General features: G+C 32.2%; 2 long non-coding RNA genes across 2 annotated transcripts; both read left to right on the top strand.

Moving 5' to 3' along the window:
• The first annotated feature begins 5,437 nt into the window (after positions 1-5,437).
• Positions 5,438-8,671, top strand: LOC114383301. The gene is made up of 4 exons (XR_003660458.1): positions 5,438-6,407; positions 6,632-6,705; positions 7,316-7,370; positions 7,587-8,671. It is a non-coding gene; the product is annotated as an uncharacterized LOC114383301 (long non-coding RNA).
• Positions 8,672-11,179: 2,508 nt separating this feature from the next.
• Positions 11,180-17,986, top strand: LOC114383218. Its single transcript, XR_003660423.1, has 4 exons — positions 11,180-11,339; positions 14,932-15,005; positions 16,355-16,429; positions 17,950-17,986. It is a non-coding gene; the product is annotated as an uncharacterized LOC114383218 (long non-coding RNA).
• The last annotated feature ends 181 nt before the right edge of the window (positions 17,987-18,167 follow it).

Raw genomic sequence — 18,167 nt, 5'->3', positions numbered from 1 at the left:
AATAATTCTATGATCAAGAACAAATTAGATTAAAATTATAAAATACTTGTTTCTCATTATTATAATCTCTATCATTATAACAAGTTTTTAATTTTAATCAAGAACTTGTCAAATAAAAAAACTTAATTAAAAATTTAATAAAGCAATAAATATAATAATGAAATAAAGAATAGTTCTTCACTAAAATTGATAATACGATGAATTTGATTTTGGACATACACATTTATCCCCAACACATACACAATTAGTGTAAAAGTTTTTAACCAGTTAACCAATTAAAAATCATGTGTTTATAATTTTTAAGATAATTATTATCAAAATCAATAAATTTATCATAATTTGTGATTAGATTAGAAGACACTATAACAAAAACTTCACACGATCGGTATATATATTATTGTCTCTTAAATAAATACAAATAGAATGTGATGTATTAATCATAGAGAAAATCTTTCCTTATAATAACGGAGAATGCTATTTGTATACCAAATTAACAGTTTCAAGGTGAAGATTTCCTCCACTTTCATAGAACTGGTCCGTGGATGGAAACAAATAGCAAAGATCTTGTGCATTGTAAAAGTTTTTTCAATTATTCGCAAAACAATACACACACATATTGTCATATTGATTTAATTTATAATAAATGGATGTTTAAAACGTTGAATATTAGAAATTTATAAAAATCTTTTTTTATATATATAAATTGGTGTAGTAGCAAATCTCCTAGAAGGGGGAAAGATATAATACTTGGGGGACCAAACCAAATCCCAGGACAAACAAGGATACGAGAACCTATAAGCAGGAAGTTCCTATCTATACCTAAGAAACTTTTGAGAGATCAAAATGGATGGGTAATCCCACCAATTATAACCTAAATGTTGTGCACCAAAAGAGGCTAATCTATCAGCACGATCATTTGCCTCAAAAATTATTTTAATTGATAGAAGATTATTTTAATTGTGATTTACAAATGAGTTTAATTTTTATGCACTGTGAATATAATTTTTTTTTAAGTTAAAATGTACTAACAATATAATTTTTTTACAACTAATCTAATTACATTTTGACATGTATGATAAACTTGTTAGCTTTTATAATAATTATGTTAAAAGTCACACTTAAGATTTTTACATTATCAACCAATTAAATATGATTTTGAGTGCGAATGTTTCAAACACTCTCTCTACTTAGCCCTACGAAGAAGCATCGACTTGCCACACATTGTTATTCACTATTGGCTATTATGCATGCTCATCTTTTATTAGTATCATATAATCCACAAAACAATTTGTGCAATACAATATGATTCTAGGGGCCTACAACTCATTTTAAAGCTCAAATCATATTATGAATTGCTTACATGGCAAAAATCTTAATTTTAGGATGAATCACACAATTCCACGACTAAGTCACACATCTAAGTAGGTCAAGTTATGTATGGTCGGGTTCTAAAAACCCTAAAAAATTAGTCCCTCCCAAAATGTAACATTTCATAATAATAATAACAACAACAACAATAAGGCTAAAATATGTTTTAAGTTCCTAACAAATTAACAAATTTTGTTTTCATCCTAATAAACCTAACTAACCCTAAACCAAATTGAAGATCCAAATCTACAAGCTCCTCGATGGCCAAGGACACAAAGGAGAGGATGACAGAAACCTACATCAAGTCTTCATGCAGAGGAGGTCGTATTTGCATGTGATGCCTTGGTGGTGGTGCAGTGTGTTGTGTGTCGCACCTCCTCTGATGATGGCAAACCTCTCAGATCTCTCAAACCCATGTCTAAATCCAGATCTAAAGTTAGAAGCAGTAATGGAGGTTGCAAGAGAGGAGGAACTACAGGGACTCATCGAAGGTAGGGCCATTGTCGGCCAATCAAACGACGAGGTTGCTGTCAATGATGGCATGTGTGAAGTTGGAGCTGTAGTCGAAGATTTGGCTGTCGTGGGCGATCTAGATTGGGAACTGGAGAGAAAGGAATAAGTGTTTCATTCATAAAATTGAGATGCAAGGTCCCCAATAGTGTACTCTATTTTGCATGTGTTTGTATTTCTTCATATCTTAACTTTGTTATGAACTTCGTGGGTATGGTGATGTCACAATTGTTTACAGAAAGTTTTTCTTTAACCTCTATTTTTTATGAAAATGATAAGGTTCATGCCTTCATGCAACACTGGTTATGAAATGTTATTGGATCTTGATGAGGGAAATCACCAACATATTTGGTGCTAGACAGAAAGGAATAAGGGTTTTGAATGTGTTTTTTAACAATTTGTTTTGATTTAATTGACTGTGGAGATCTTGAATAGGAGAAAAATAAGATGTTGTGAATTATTTGGTTTATCTTGAATTTTTTTTAGCACTTCAATTCAGAGATCATGTTTATCTATTCATTTTTTGCTTCGATTGATTCAGGTGGTTTATCCACAAGAAATTGTATTTTAAATCTTTAAATTGATACTGGTGATTTTAAAAATTGCCACAAATCATTTTTTAAAATTTTTAACAGACACATCATCACTTTATGCATGCATTTTAACAACATGGATCTAAAACAAAAAAAAGTTAATATATCAGGGACCTAACGTAAAAAAACTATTAGGGGTCTAAAACAAAATTTGATTATTTATTAGGGATCTAAAACATATTTTAGCCTAATAATAATAATAATAATAATATGTTGATTTAATAAATAAAAAGTGTTAAAATTAAAATGATAAGAAATTTGGCTTGAGTGAGAAGAAATAATAGGATGTTATGAGACAATCCCATTAGGTACCCAATAGGGAAAGGAACTATTATGTTAAACCTAGAGACGTCTAATACACATATTCCACTTGCCATCTAAAAGGAGATAGAGAAATAGAAAGAAAAGAAGGATAAGGTGTAACACCTAAAGTTTCAAGTATTAGGAATATACCTCAAGGAGGCCCCTTATTAGGGCCATTCTGTAACATTTCCTGAAAATCAGTAATTACTACTAGTATATTATTGGTTTATGTCTTAAGCATGTGTCTGCGTTGTAAGATTGTATGTGTTCCTATGCGCTTATGTTTTTCATATTTATTAGTGTTATTAATAATAATAATAATAATAATAATAATAATAATAATAATAATAATAATAATAATAATATTATTATTATTATTATTATTATTATTATTATTATTATTATTATTATTATTATTATTATTGTAGTATTATAATGGTGCGAATATTATCTTATGCTTTTTGTGATTATCATTATTGTGATATTGTGTTTATTATTATTGTTAATATTGTTATCTTATATTGTATTAATGTTATCGTTAGTATGTTGTGCATGTGGTTATGTTATTATTATTATTATTATTATTATTATTATTATTATTATTATTATTATTATTATTATTATTATTATTATTATTATTATTATTATTGGTGTTATATTGTTTTTATTGTTATTGTAAGGTGCTTTAGTATTAGAATTAGTAAGCATAAGATACTAAGGCTCAATAAAGCTCCTAAGACCCAATAAGGAGCTAAGTCCACACACCCCTTACCCACCTAAGTGTTATAAAAAGGGAGAAAATAAGGCATTAGGTTTAATTAGGTGGAATAGAGAAAGAAGTAAAAAAAAAAGATAGAAGGAGACAAATAGAAAAGTAAAAAGAAGAACATTGGAAACTTAAGCTCGGAGCTCTCTTTTGTGTCTTAGTCTAGGTGAGTGCTTTCTCTCAGCTTTGTTTCTGTGTTCCTCTTCTTTCCCCTATGTCTTCACCACCCCTTTGGATGGTTTCTTCCCTTTTCTCCCTTTTGATACCCTAAGTTAGGAATTGATGTTTTGGGGTTGATTGTAAGCAATTACAACTCGATTTGTGTTAATTGATTGATTGGGTCCTGATGTTGGATAGCTCTTTAGTTTTTCCCTTTTTCTTGTTCTTTAAAATTGGGAATGTGGGTATTTAAGATTAAACGAGGAATTAATAATTGGTTATTTGGGATTTTAGCGGTGTTTGATGTTTTACACCTTTTCGATATTCTTGAAATCGAGTAAGGTTTTTTTTTTGTTGAAATGCCATGTGGTCTCTTTATGCAATGTGTTTTGGGGTTTAGGAACCTATTGTCTTCATGTTAAAATGAAAGAGTTTGTAAGTCCATGTTTGTCGCGTGCCATAGGCGTGATCCATGGATCACAAGTATGACCTAGTATGTCCATAGGTGTTTGTCAATGTTCACAGGTGTGATCCATAGGTCACGATCATGACTCATTCTGTCTAATTATTTGAAATGTGAATCTATCACCACTCATGGATGTGAGCCACAAATCACAAGTGTGATTCATCCTGTTTAGAAATCTTAAGAAATGTGTCTTCCCAATCTTAATACTAAGTGTATCATTATCATACTACGTGAACTTTATATGGAATTAATACATGAGTTACTTTCCTAATTAAATGTAATGCCTTGATTGGTAATCGTGTGTAAGAGTGCTTACTTCGATTAGGACATTATTGTGATTGCCACCTTATAATGATATGATGATATATGTGTGTAGATGAAATGGAACAAGTGATATTATGGTAATGTTTTGAAATGACAAGTATATGATCTGAATCTATGTGGTGCAAGAACCACCAGGTGATGAAATGTGTGATGGCATGGTACATGAGTAAGATTTGTAATGTTAAGAACCAAATAGATAGGATTCTCCAAGTGTCGTGTCAAGTAAATACATGTGCATCCTATGTGATCATGCATCATAAATGTCATGTTTTTAAGACGGTGGATGTGGTAAGGCTTCATTGAGGAGGACATGAGTGAGTTGAAGTATGACTTTATCCTTAGGATATTATTTAGTTTAGAATCTCTATATGGCTCATGTTGATCCCATGGGTTAGAATATCCTTGCAAGACATGGTAACCTTAATGTGTTCTCGACAATCTTGTCTTGGTGAGAGTGTAGTAATGGGATCTAGTGGTTTTGTTGCTTCATTCGTTTAAATTACAGTGTTTCATTATGTTACAACTCATTATGTTACAACTTTTATTATATCAGATTGTAGTTAAGAACCTTCAACGTGAGGCACAATTGTTTATGAATACAAATTTTGTTTAATGTATAAAGTTTAATTATTTGTAATGTCTTAATTATTTCTCTTTTATGTACAATAATATATATGGTAATACCCATGAAGGGAGTTACACAAAAAAATATTAATAAAAAAGGGAAGGGATTAATTGATTCTTTCCTTCCATTCAAACTCAAGGTGTCTCATTCTTAATGAGCATCTCTTTTACCCATTTCTTGTTTTTTCTCTTTGCCTCTCTTCTTCTTCCTTGTCTATTTATCCTTCTAGATATTTTTTTGTGGATTTTGGTCATTCACATGTGTTTCTCCTTCCATACTCTATATATGTTTTTGCTTTCGATATGTTTCTTAATGTTAAAATGCTCCTACCTTTATGTCTTATAATTATTAATTAATCAAGAATTTTTGCTTTTATATGTTTTAGTTAGTTATATGTGCATTTTTTCATTGATTGTGAATGTTAGTCCAATTCACAACTTGAAAACTAAACCTTAGACTTTCTGATTTACCATTTAAATCCTAATTCAACTACCAAGACCTATTCTATTAAGTCAAAATATTGACCTATATTCTGTAATTCCAATTTGTCGCTTCCACCCTTTTCTATGTTTCACTTGCCTTTCTAGTTAACTCTTGTGTTTGCAATTGTAAGACCTTTGACTTCATTATTGAAGCAGCATTGACTAGCCCCACTAATGCCCACAACCATCTTTCGTTATTATTCTTGGTTCTGTTTTGTTTGTTCTCCTTCTAAGTACATAACCAATGGAGAACTTCTACTTTCAATGCAATCACAACAACACCCACAATGCTTTTTTTCTTGCATACTCTAGTGGTTTCAGAATACTCAAGTAATTTGATCACCACCAATAAGTCCCTTCAAATAAAATCTTGCCATCATTACAAATTTATCACCATTTGATGGAAATCATGTATCTTTACTAAGAAAAAAAAAGGATTTCACACACTGAATACATTGTATAACTTGCACAACTTTGAGGGTCTATTTGCACATCTCAATGCCCAAAGGCCCTAATTCTCTCACAAACGACAAGATTTCCCTCTTCTTCTTTTTAGGAACCATGCCTTAAATCTTCAAATAGTCTTGTCTCAATTGACAACCTCCCTCATTTTAAGAATTAACATTTACTAACATGCTCAAGCCTTATGAACACTTAACAATTTTTTTCACTATGGACAGGTTTTTTGGGAGCTTTCTTTTTAAGTATATAACACAAGTATCCTTTGTTGGAGACAATCTTTCTTGAGCTGAATAGGACCACTATATGCAGGAAAGTTTTCCTCCAATTATTTCAAGCACTTGCATGCACGGTACTCTTTGTATGAGGTCTTCCTATTTTGCCATATTATCTTTCATTTGTTTTTCCTTTCCTATATTATTGCATAGAAAGTAATTATTTACTTTAGGCTCAAATTTATCTTATATGCTGATAATTTCATTTTTGTTATGTAGTTCCTAAACACATGGTTTTTGATGTTTCTTACTAATTGTAGAATGTCTCACTTGATTATTAATATTCTTGATGTTATTTTAGATGTCTAATGCCAAGCAATATGGTGAAGAACTTGTCGGTAAATGGATCAAAGTTTGGTGGCCACTGGATCAAATGTAAGTACATGGTTTTCTTGATTTTGTTACATGTTATGACTAAGATTTGGGTTAATCAATGAAAGCAATGTTGTGTGTGTGTGTGTGCGCGCGCGCTAAACACATTTTGCATTGTATCTTGTCTATATGTTTGGTGTAGTTGTTCCTATGTCACTTGATTTTGGCATATTGTTGCAAACATCATTGAATTTATCTAATATTAATTACCTTGATAAGTATTCATTTTAAGAAAAAAAATGACAAGTCGTCATGGCTAATTGGTTTAAGCTCATCATTTCCCCTTTATGGTTTATTTTGAACGTGTTTTTTTTAACTCCTTATTAAAGTTCACTATGCCTTATTGTATTTAGACCAATGTTACATTTAATGAATTGTGGCTATGTTACTTTCAATGAACTTTGCTTTTAAAAAACCATTAGAATTTGTTGGAGTTTGGGAAAGATTTATATTTAAATTGAAGTATTGAACATGAGGATATGCTTATTTGTTGGTTTTTAACACTATTGCATGCATATTATTTTTCTTCACATCTTATCTTTACTTTCTGGTGGAGTATAGTATAAAAATATATATTATACATGTATTATTGTCTTCACATAATATTTTGTAGGTTTCATGAGGGTGTTATCAATGACTTTTATGATGCTCCTCATAACATGCACAAGGTGATGTGGAAGCTATACTATGATATATCTATCATCCCTTCCTCTTATATGCATTATAGTATAACTTTTTAACTTTTGTTATATTGTTTTACTCATTTGAATAATAATGTATTTTCTTCTATTACAAGAAACCCAAGATAGCAAAATTTTTTACAGGTTTACATTTCCATTACCACTAGCCATTTTATTCTTTTTTGACAGTTTCCTCTGTTTTAGATTGTGTATGATGATGGTATTGCAAAATGGGTATCTCTTAAAGAGGAAAGGTGAAAACCCATCAAAACTAGTGATAATTTAGACAAAGTGAGTCTTTACCTTAACTTTTGTATATTAAACTTTTTTACATTTATATTAATGCCAACATACAATTTAACCACAATTGGGTTACACATGTAATTAAGTAGGTCAAGTTATGTGTGATCGGGTTCTGAAAATCCTAAAATACTAGTCTAACTACCCATGGTGTCTTATTCTTCATGTGCATATCTTTTTTTCCATTTCTTGTTATTTTTCTTGCCTCTGTCCAACTACCTTGTGTGTTTCTTTTTCCACATTATTTTTATGGATTTTGGTCATTAAATGTGTTTCTCCTTCCACACTATATATATGTTTTTGCTTTTGATATGCTTAATAATATTAGAATGCTCTTACATTTACAATTATAATTATTAGTTAATAATGATTTTGAGCTTTTATATGTTTTTGTTAGTTGTATCATTCTATGTGTATTCTTTTTACTGATCATGAATCTTACTCAAATTCACGATTCAAAAAATAAATCTTAGACTTTATGATTCACCATATGAATCCTAATTCAACTACTAAGACTTGGTCTATCAAGTCAAAAGATTGACCCATATTCTATAATCCTAATTTGTCACTTCCACCCTATCCTTATTTTGAAGTGAATTAGTCGGTCACTAGAAGGGGGATGAAAAGTGACCCTTTACCGATCTAGCTCTTTTTGCACTAGCACACTTTCTTATGAACTTCTTTTCAAGCTTTTCAACTTTGAGATTCAGAAAACTAGTAAGAGCAATCTATTCCTTTACGAGTACTTGGATATAATGATATGACAAGTCACCAAGAAAACTTGTTCGTTACTACTTCAAAACCTACTAACAAATGATACATAATCTATTAATTGTAGTTCCTGGTTCTCACTTGGTTGCACTGACTTAAACAATTTTATAAAAACACCTTGATCAAGGTTCAATTTTAAGTTCAAAACAAGCTTTTGTAAAAATAGAATTAAGTGCACAACAAAAGTAAATAAGATGCAATAAAGAGGGACACTGTAACTTCCCATTTTTCATAAATAAAATTTTAGAGAATAATGATGTTTTATAATTAAATAAATAAAGAAAAATAGTTATAATAAAATAATGGTTTAAGAAAAAATTAAAAAAAAATATTTTATTCATTCATTTGATAGAGAATAAAATAGAGTTTTTTTATAAAATAATAAAAATAAAAAATAAAGTAAATAATAAGTTGTAAGTACCCTAGGTATAAGTAGAGACGTGTTAGGTCAGTTTTGAGACTGACATGCTCCCTCTTTCCTTCATTTTCGTTTTTCTCTCTTCTCCTCCCAAAGCCCTCTCTTTTTCTCGCAGACCACCAAACCTATCTCAGAAAAATGACGATCTCGGATGCATTCACCGTTGGATCGTTGTGCAATTTAAGCACCAGGTTTGCAACTCAATTCCAAGCATTCTCACCGTTGGGAATTATAAAAAGATATCGGATATAAGAGAAATATTATTCGCATCGCGACTTTTTATTTTCCAGTAGTAACCCAGAGCTGTCTCGATAAAATTATGAACCCAATTTCGTTAACCTTTGGATTTTCATGAAATTTTGATATGTGGTTTTAGATTCAATTACTCACACCTTCATCGTTTGTATTTGGGAGATAATATTCCTGGAGAGAGAAAAGGAATCACACAAAGAAAGTTCATATGAAGGCTTCAATCCTTTCTCCATCTCTCTGACGTTTGAGAACTCTATCGGAGTAGTCGGAGGAAAAATTGGAGGAATCTCAGGGAACCGCTAGAGATGCCGCTATCGCTGTCGGAAGACACGTGAGTCCGCTTAGAGGTAAGGGATAAGTTATTCACAATTGGGGATTAGTGAGAACATGTATAGGGATACTTAGAGGACTAAATTGGTATTTATTTTGAGGTGTTTATTAAATTATAATTTTTCCTTTACAATTATAAATACAATATTATTGTCCTTACGTACCAATTGATGTTCTGATAAGAATTAATTGATAAACTTGAGTGTTCTTGATGTTTTGTGTTTTGACCCATGATTTTGATATAATCGTGTGAAATTATTTGAGGGGTTTTACTATCCATGTTGTGATAAATCTTTTGTATAAATTGTTATAGTGAGATTATGAAATGGTGATTCAAATTGTGAGTATGTAATAAATTAAACCTGTGATGAATGGTGAAATAAATGTGTATTGAGATGTGTGTATTGAGTTGTGAGCTGTGAACTGGGCAATCACACAATTGTAAGACCCTTTAAGGGCGACGAGTATTATGATGGGATCACTGTGGGAACTCGATGAGATAAAATGATTTTAAAAAAAATTGAGTAGTTGTGTGTATTGCATAGTTCATAGGTAAAGTGTATATGATTCATGAGGTGTCATAACATGTTAAATTGATATTATACCCATTGTGATTGAGATCAAGTGTAAGTGATAAATTGAGTATCTATATGATTGAGATATATGTGTGCATTGAGATGTTGTGTGCATTGAATTATGAACTATGAATTGTACAATCACACGACCATAAGACCCTTTAAGGGCGACGAGTTAATGCTAAGCCCTTAAAGGGCGACGAGTTAAAACTATTTTGAGAACAATTGAGGAGTCCTGTGTTTTGTATAGTTCATAGATAGAGTCTGTGTGCTAAAATATTTTCTGGGTTGGACCTGAATTAGGAGGGAGAGGCCCTGACGGACTCTTCGGAGTGCAGGCCTTGGGGGTCACCCGGTTTGAGTGCTCCTTTAAGCCTATGTTGATCTCATATGGTTGGAGCATTCTCGCAAAACACTGTGACCCTGACTGGTCTCCCTATGATCTTACCTAGTGAGAGTGACCTGACTTGCTAGTGTGTGGTTTGTCTTGTCATGTACTCCTAGGCGCCTAATGAGGTTTTCACTAACATGGTACCACATTGCATATAGGATTGAGTCTTAGTGTATGTGTTGCATAACGTTTGTGTATTGATCGATATTGATTGACTTAGTGATATTGTGTGTTGATCCTTGAATACGTGAATGTTGTGAAAACGAATGAGACGTGTGGTGTTACAATGTAATGTACGACAAAGTGGTGAAATAACGTGAGTGATGCTTAAGTAAGTTGCATTTTGTTTATATGATATTTATACCTACATGTTATCTTGTTTCTCTCCATCAGTTAGGAATGTGATAACTCACTCCCTGTGTGTTGTTTGTGTTTAGATCCTGTGATGATCTTGAACTTTTTGTTCGGGGGAGCAGATGACTAGGTGAACTGCTTTAAGGAACCTTATGCTGAAGGACATCAGAACACAACACTCTGATAGGATGTGACATTGGAGTATAGGGTTTTATATTAATTGTATGAAGTCTTAGACAGTCTTGTTTGAGTCGAGACGACTTTATTATTTATTTGGACAAGTTTGAATATGATGTAGAAGAAAGTGAATGTGAGCCTTTTACCCCTTTGAAAAGCTTGTATTTAAAAATGTTTTAAAAATACTTTTAACTAATATTTGAATTTTTATTCCTTTATCAGTATATATGTGAGGGGTAGAGGATGTCACAGACACAACACACCAAGGAGTTATACTGGTTCTTCCAACTTGGGTTATGTCCAGTCCCTACAACTGTAGGCTTTCCACAAAGACCAAGCCCCTTGTGGTATTCTTATTTTCCTGAAGCCTCACAAGCTCTTACAACTAGGTATTCTTTCTTTTTTGAAGCCTCCTCAGGCTCTTATAACTAATATTCTCTAAGCATTAACATGCTCACCCAAGTATTATTTTAACAAGCTTCTCTAGGCTTCACCCTTAGTAGAACTTGCTACTAGACACACACAACTATATGTTGTGTTCCCTAGGCTCTAAGAAGCCATAGTTACTTGATTGCACTTCCTAGTCCTCTTCAGTACCACCTTAACTAAACACATACATCCATCTTTTGTATTCTTAGAACTTCAAAATAAGTAGTCATATCACTACTCTTTTAAGTTATCTTCAATAGCACCTAACACTGCCTACGCACAACAACTGTTGTGGTCCTTTCATACCAAGTCGCATAAATAGTATAAAATGGCAAGTCCGAGTATCATATTCACAGGGACTTGCGTAATACTCAAAAAAATAGAAATGTTCACTAACTATGGCTTTTGGAAACAACAATTATAATGATTGGATTGCGTAAATCTAAATAACAAGAGTATAAATAAACAAACTATTTTTGGCAGTTTTACGAACACATGGAGTGCGATAAAAAGAAGTAGAATAACAAAGGATAAAAGAGTTGAGATTGATTTCACTAAACCACCTCCTCATACAAACAAAGGTCACTAATCTAGTTCAAATCCCAATTATTATCATCAACTCACAAAAATACTCAAACCCCGATCCCTCGGATGGAAAAAATCTGAGTCCTTTGATCAAATTGTCTATCCCTTGGCTAGTCAAACCATATAACTTGCTTTAAGAGCAAGAGTTAAAAAGATGACTAACAAGCTTTGCTCCATCCCTAGACACAAAACCCATTAGGTGTTCCTCACCATTTCTAGGTTTAAAAGTATTTTCTAATGACAATTCAAACCATAACATCAAGCAAAGGGTGATCAAGCCAACACAAGCATTAATGCATAGAAAAGAATACTTAATAATGAATAATAAACATAGATTAATAATCAAAATGTAAACATAAGGATGGGTTCAAGTACATCAACCCCAAAATGGATAAACCTAACTGCATGACTACAAGAAGAAAAGAAGAAAATAGATGAAAAAGATGATGAGAAATGGTAGGGAAGCCATAGAGGGCAAGGGAAAGCTTCCTCGCTGCAACCTAAAACCCTAGATAGTTCTCCCAACTAAATCTATCTTTTATTCACATCCTTGGCGCTTAAAATGAGCCAAACGTGTTACATTGTCGTTTCTGCATAATTAAGCTATGCGTTCCGCACGCACTTGCTCGTTGAGCGGGCATACAAAAGTTGCAGTGGTTCAAGTGGCTACAAGCTAAGCTTGAGGTGTGCGTTGAGCCTGAGGTGCACATTAAGCTTGACATGTCAAACCCCTTCATCCTAGAAAATTTCCTTTGAAAGGGCCTTGAATTGGGTCCCAACACCAACTATTTTCTTTCTTCATTGGTTTCTACAACAAAATAAACTAAAACTAGATGCAAAATCAAACATTTAAACGATTTCAAAGTTATTTCAATTTATTTAAAACTTAATTATAAAGAAGGCCAAACAAGCTTAAATGTAATGAAATATTGACATAATTCCCCCAAAATGGTCATTAAAATAAGATTTATAATGCAATTATCAAGTGGGCAAAACACTTTTGGGTTATGTACCAAGGCATTCACCTAGAGTGTTTTAGGCTAAGGAAGTTCCTTTAGATAGGGGTTTTTCAACTGACCTTAACTTAGTACTTTAACAATCTTCCTTGCACTTAGCTCTTTCGCAAGTGATCAAGGAGCTAATCATTTGTGGTCATTGGAGATTCAATTCAAATACTACATGAGTTGTCCATGTCTATGTAGGTAGTCGTTCTGCCTGATTTATTCTCCTCCATACAACTCCATTGAGTTGTCCTCTTCATATTTGCTTTTACTCCACTATCACCAGCTTTCACCTTTTAACTGTTGAAGGATCCATTGAGAAAGATATTTTGGTTCTTAGCTTTGATCTTGGTGGCATCCATATGAATTCAAATTTTGAATCATGGGAAGTTTTCTAGAGATTATTTATGCATCAAGTATTCTTGAGAAAGTTGATTACTACTTTCTAACATCTTTCTTCTACTATTGGTTGTTGGTTTTTTTCGGCTATGACAATTGTCTCATTTCAGTTCCTATGACTTAGACTATGTCAAGGATCACAAAGAACAATAACATTAGGACCAATGTTGTCCTAGAACTTATGCATCTTGACTAGTGTGGGCTTTTGGAGTGCAAGACACGTCTGTCTTCATGTTCCAATTGCAATGCATCTTTCAATGATCCTTAAGCCACATGTAGCTTTTGATATGTACCCCTTGACTCAAGTTATCCTTAGCATCATGCCTCTGAGATATACAGCTTCTGATATTTTCACTTTAACCTAAAAAAACATGATTGTATTTCCAACTTCTAAATAACCCTCATTCTTGTAGTCCTACTTCTGATTACATTGAGAAGCTTCCACTATAGGCTTATGCTTCACACTTGTGCTATGCTTTTGAATATTTCATATCTTAATAAGAACACTTAAAGCAACCATTAGTAGCTAAGTTCAAAAACTTTGATTTTACTTCATAGTGGTTTGTCATCATTAAAACATTTAGTTCCTTGAGGGACTTGTCTCAACATATTTCACATGCCTTTTAAATTGACTATTATGCATGCAATTGAAAGACGTTTGACTTCATTTTTAAAGCAACATTCACAAGCCCCACTAATGTTAACAACCATCTTTTGTTACTATTCTTGGTTCTTTTCTGGTTCTCTTTAAGGAATATCACTATTAGAGAGCTTATCCTCTTAATGCAAGCACAACACCAAAATATTTTTTCCTCACATACTCAAGTAATTTGATCACCACCAATAAGCCATCTTCCCATAAAATCTTGCCATCATTGCTAATTTAATACCATTTGATGGAAATTTTCTATCTTGACTAAGAAAAATAAATAAATTTTGCCCATTGAATATTGTCTAACTTGCACAACATTAATGATATAGATTTGCATCTTAATTCTCAAAGGTTCCAATTCTCTCACAGATGACAACATTTCCCTACTTTCAATTTCTTTTCTTAATTATAGGCAACATGCCTTAATTCTTCTAATCATCTCATCTTAACTAACAACCTCCCTCATTCTAACAATTAAAAATTACTAATATGCTCGAGCCTAATGAACACCTAATAGACTTCATCACTATGGACAAGTCTATTGGGAATCCTATTTTTTTTTAAGTATAGACCATAGATACCTTCCTTTGGAGACAATTTTTCTCAAGCCAAATAGACTCACTATAAGTAGCAAACCTCTTTGTATGGAATCTTTTAAATGCACAATTTTTGTTTTTGAAATATTGAGTCATTTAATGTTCCTTACTTACATTTCTTAATACACCATATTATCTTGCTTTTGGCTTTCCTTTCCTTTATTATGGCATTGGAAGTATGTGATTTAGGCTCAAATTTATCTTCTATGCTTATAATCTTCATCTGTTTCATATAATTCCCAAACAAAAAAAAAATGGATGTTTCTTACTAATTGTAGAATGTCTCACTTTGATTGCTATATTCTTGATGCTATCTTAGTTGTCTATTACCAAGGAATATGGTGAAGCACTTGTTGGTAAATGGATTAAAGTTTGGTGGCCACTAGATCAAATGTAAGTTCATGGTTTTCTTTATTTGTGACTTCTTGTGACTAAGATTTTAGGTTAATCAGGGATTAGAGAAATTAGTGTTGTGTGCTAGAAACATTTTGCATTGTATTTAGCTTACATCTTTGGTGTAGTTGTTGCAATGTCATCTATTTTTAATTTACTATTGCAACATTTTTAGATTTATCTAACATTAATTACTTTGATTAATATTTATTTCTAAATTTTTTTGGACAAGTTATCATGGCTCTTTGGTCTGAGCTCAACATTTTCCTTTATGGCTTATTTTTGTATGTTTGTTCATTTTAACTCCTTATTGAAGTTGTTAACTATTTCTTATTGTAATTAGACCAATATTACATTTAAATAGCACGTGGCTATGTTGATTTCAATAATGAACTTTTTTTAACAAAAAAGCTTTCGATTCAATTGATGGGAGTTTGGGAAAGATTTATATTTAAATTGAAGTATTAAACATGGTTATATGCTTATTTTGTTGACTTTTAACACTATTGCATGCATATTATTTTTCTTCGCACCTTACCTTTACATTTTTGTGATGTATACTATTGAAATATAAATTATGTATTATTGTTTACACATAAGATTTTGTAGGTTTTATGAAGTTGTTATCAATGATTTTTATGATGTCCATACATGCACGAGATGTTGTGGAAGATATATTATAGTCTCTCCATCCTCCCCATCCTTTTATATGTATTACAATTAAACTTTTTAACTTTTGTTGGTTTTATGAAGTTGTTTTATTGTTGAAAAAATATCTTAAAATTATTTTTGTTAGTGTGTTACCCTCTTGTGAATAATGTTCACGCTTATACATGATTTGGTTGGTTGATTGTCTTTGTTACCGTATCTACATATATGTTTTTGTCTGTGTCTCATGCTGAATTTAAAAACAAGGATTCCTCATATGATTTTTGCTATGATATAGTTCTCAACAAATGATTTGAAGTTGGTTTTCAATTTGTTAGTCCATTTGTTGTGTTGTTGTGTATTATGATGTTTTAGACATTATGTGTGATTTTTAAAGTGCCTTTGTTATTGCTGCAAATGGAAAACAACATAAGCATAAAAGTCTTGTCATGTATTTCCAACTAAATATGGTGTATGTTTAGTGTTATAAAATCATTATTATATATGTAATATTTTAAAATTAAAATAATGTAGTGCATTGAGTGTTGCTTTAGAATTTGGGTTTGTTGTCATAAAAGATTCAATTGGATATGACCTATTTGTTGTTGTATTTAGTGATTGTGCTATCTAGCTAGTTTTGTATTTATCTTCACGTTTTGAGTTTGGCCTTGCTAATTCACATTTTTCTATTATTATATTAGGCCCCCTAAAAAGAGAAGGAAAACAAGTGTTGGTGAATTCAAAAAGGAATGAAAGAGGGATTCTTTTTTTAGAAGGTTTGCTAATGACATAAATTGCTATATGTTTCATTTTTTTGTTTGATGTCTTACTTTTTACTTTAATTTCTAGTAGTGGATGAGCCTCTTTAAATAAATCAATAGGGGTATCCGTGAAGTCTAGCAAGTCCAAATATGGTAGAAAACCTCATCGTAAATCTAAAGATTTCAATACTGATGTTAGCAGACCAAAAACCTCTACCAAGTCTATGCAAGAAACTCTAAAGATCACTTTTCCCTCCAAAGCCAAAATCTACCAAAAGTGGTGAAATTGGGGCCAAGAGTGGAAAGAAACATGGAAGAAACTAGTTCACATTTACTTTCTTTTTATACTCTCTATTTAAACGACTATTTGTAATCCCTAATTATTAGTAGCATTTTTTTATTTGTTGTCTAAGTGGTTCTAGTGCTAGTAAGGCCAATATATCAAATTTTTTTCAACTTCTAGGTGGACTTTATTTAAGGAGGTTGATGAGAACATTTGGTTAGCAACCTTCATAAAAAAATATTTTGGCTCTTCGTCCTAGTAACAATAGGTTGTCAATACTTTACTATCTTGTATGAAAATGTGCATTGTGGAATATATACACATTAAAGTTGAGGCACTAGCCATGGAGGATAACTTTGTCCAACTTATTTGGTTCTAATGCTCATGTCTGAACCCAATCTAAATTAGTAAATAGAAAGATCGTGTTAGCACCGAGGATTGCTTCTTAAGGAATGCTCCTCCCTAATTTGAAGATAGATCATGCCAACACTGAGGAAGCCAAGACAAATCTAAATGAATAAGGACGTTTCTTGTCCACTTGTTCTCCCTAATCCAAAGACATATCTAAGTGAATAACCGAAGGGGTGTCAAAAAAATTTCATCCTATTCGGAATAGCTATTTTAGAATATGATTTTTCAGATCCTTGTACACTTTTGGAATAGCTAGTCCAGAATATTGTTCCAAAATAGAATACTCTTCCAAAATGATCATCGGTAACAAGGGTGCCTGGATGAGGGGTATTTTTGCCTGTTGCAGTCTTTTGGAGGAGGAGGAAGCAAAAGGAGGTGGATGAAGTAAAAGCCTTATTCCAATTGCCATAACTTTCTTACAGGATATTCTTCCTACACTGTTCAAAGTTCTTCTACACCCAGCATAATAAGTGAAATTCCAAAAGCACCTTTTAGTTAAAAATCAAATACACTCAACCTTTCCACACACCATTCATGCGACATAAGTCCTCCTTTGCTTCCTTGCTCCACCGCGACACAACTCCTCCTTTCCTTCCCTGTTACATTGCGAGCCTGTCCCCTCCCCTCCATTAAGTTTCACCATTCATCTCACCTCCTCGCTATGAGTATCTGTTTGTGTTTTTTTTAATTTTTTGACTGCGTGATGTGCCATCATTTTCTTTTATTTTCTAAACCCTTTTTGCACCATTTTAATTACTGATTGGTCTTAATTGTCAATTAATTAGGCAATTTTATTATTTGGGCTCATTTAGCTAATTTGATGTTTTTAATCTAATTTCAGGAATTAATGAAACATTGGGCTTAATCCGGATTTTGGTTATGGACTTGAAGAGGGCAAATAAAGCAGCGCTTACCTTAGTTAATTTCTAATTAGGAAATTTCGTAATTTTATTTTATGTTGTTCAGTGTTTATTTCGTTTTGGGCCAGAGTATTGTAATAGGACCCAGTGACTTTGAGTGACTCTTTTTAAATAGCATCCTTGGGATTCGTGCAAGGCT

The sequence above is a fragment of the Glycine soja genome, chromosome 14 (assembly GCF_004193775.1).
Source record: "Glycine soja cultivar W05 chromosome 14, ASM419377v2, whole genome shotgun sequence".
In the NCBI taxonomy this organism is placed as follows: Eukaryota; Viridiplantae; Streptophyta; class Magnoliopsida; order Fabales; family Fabaceae; genus Glycine; species Glycine soja.
Note: the sequence above shows the minus strand (reverse complement) of the source record. Positions and strands in the feature narration are given on the sequence as shown.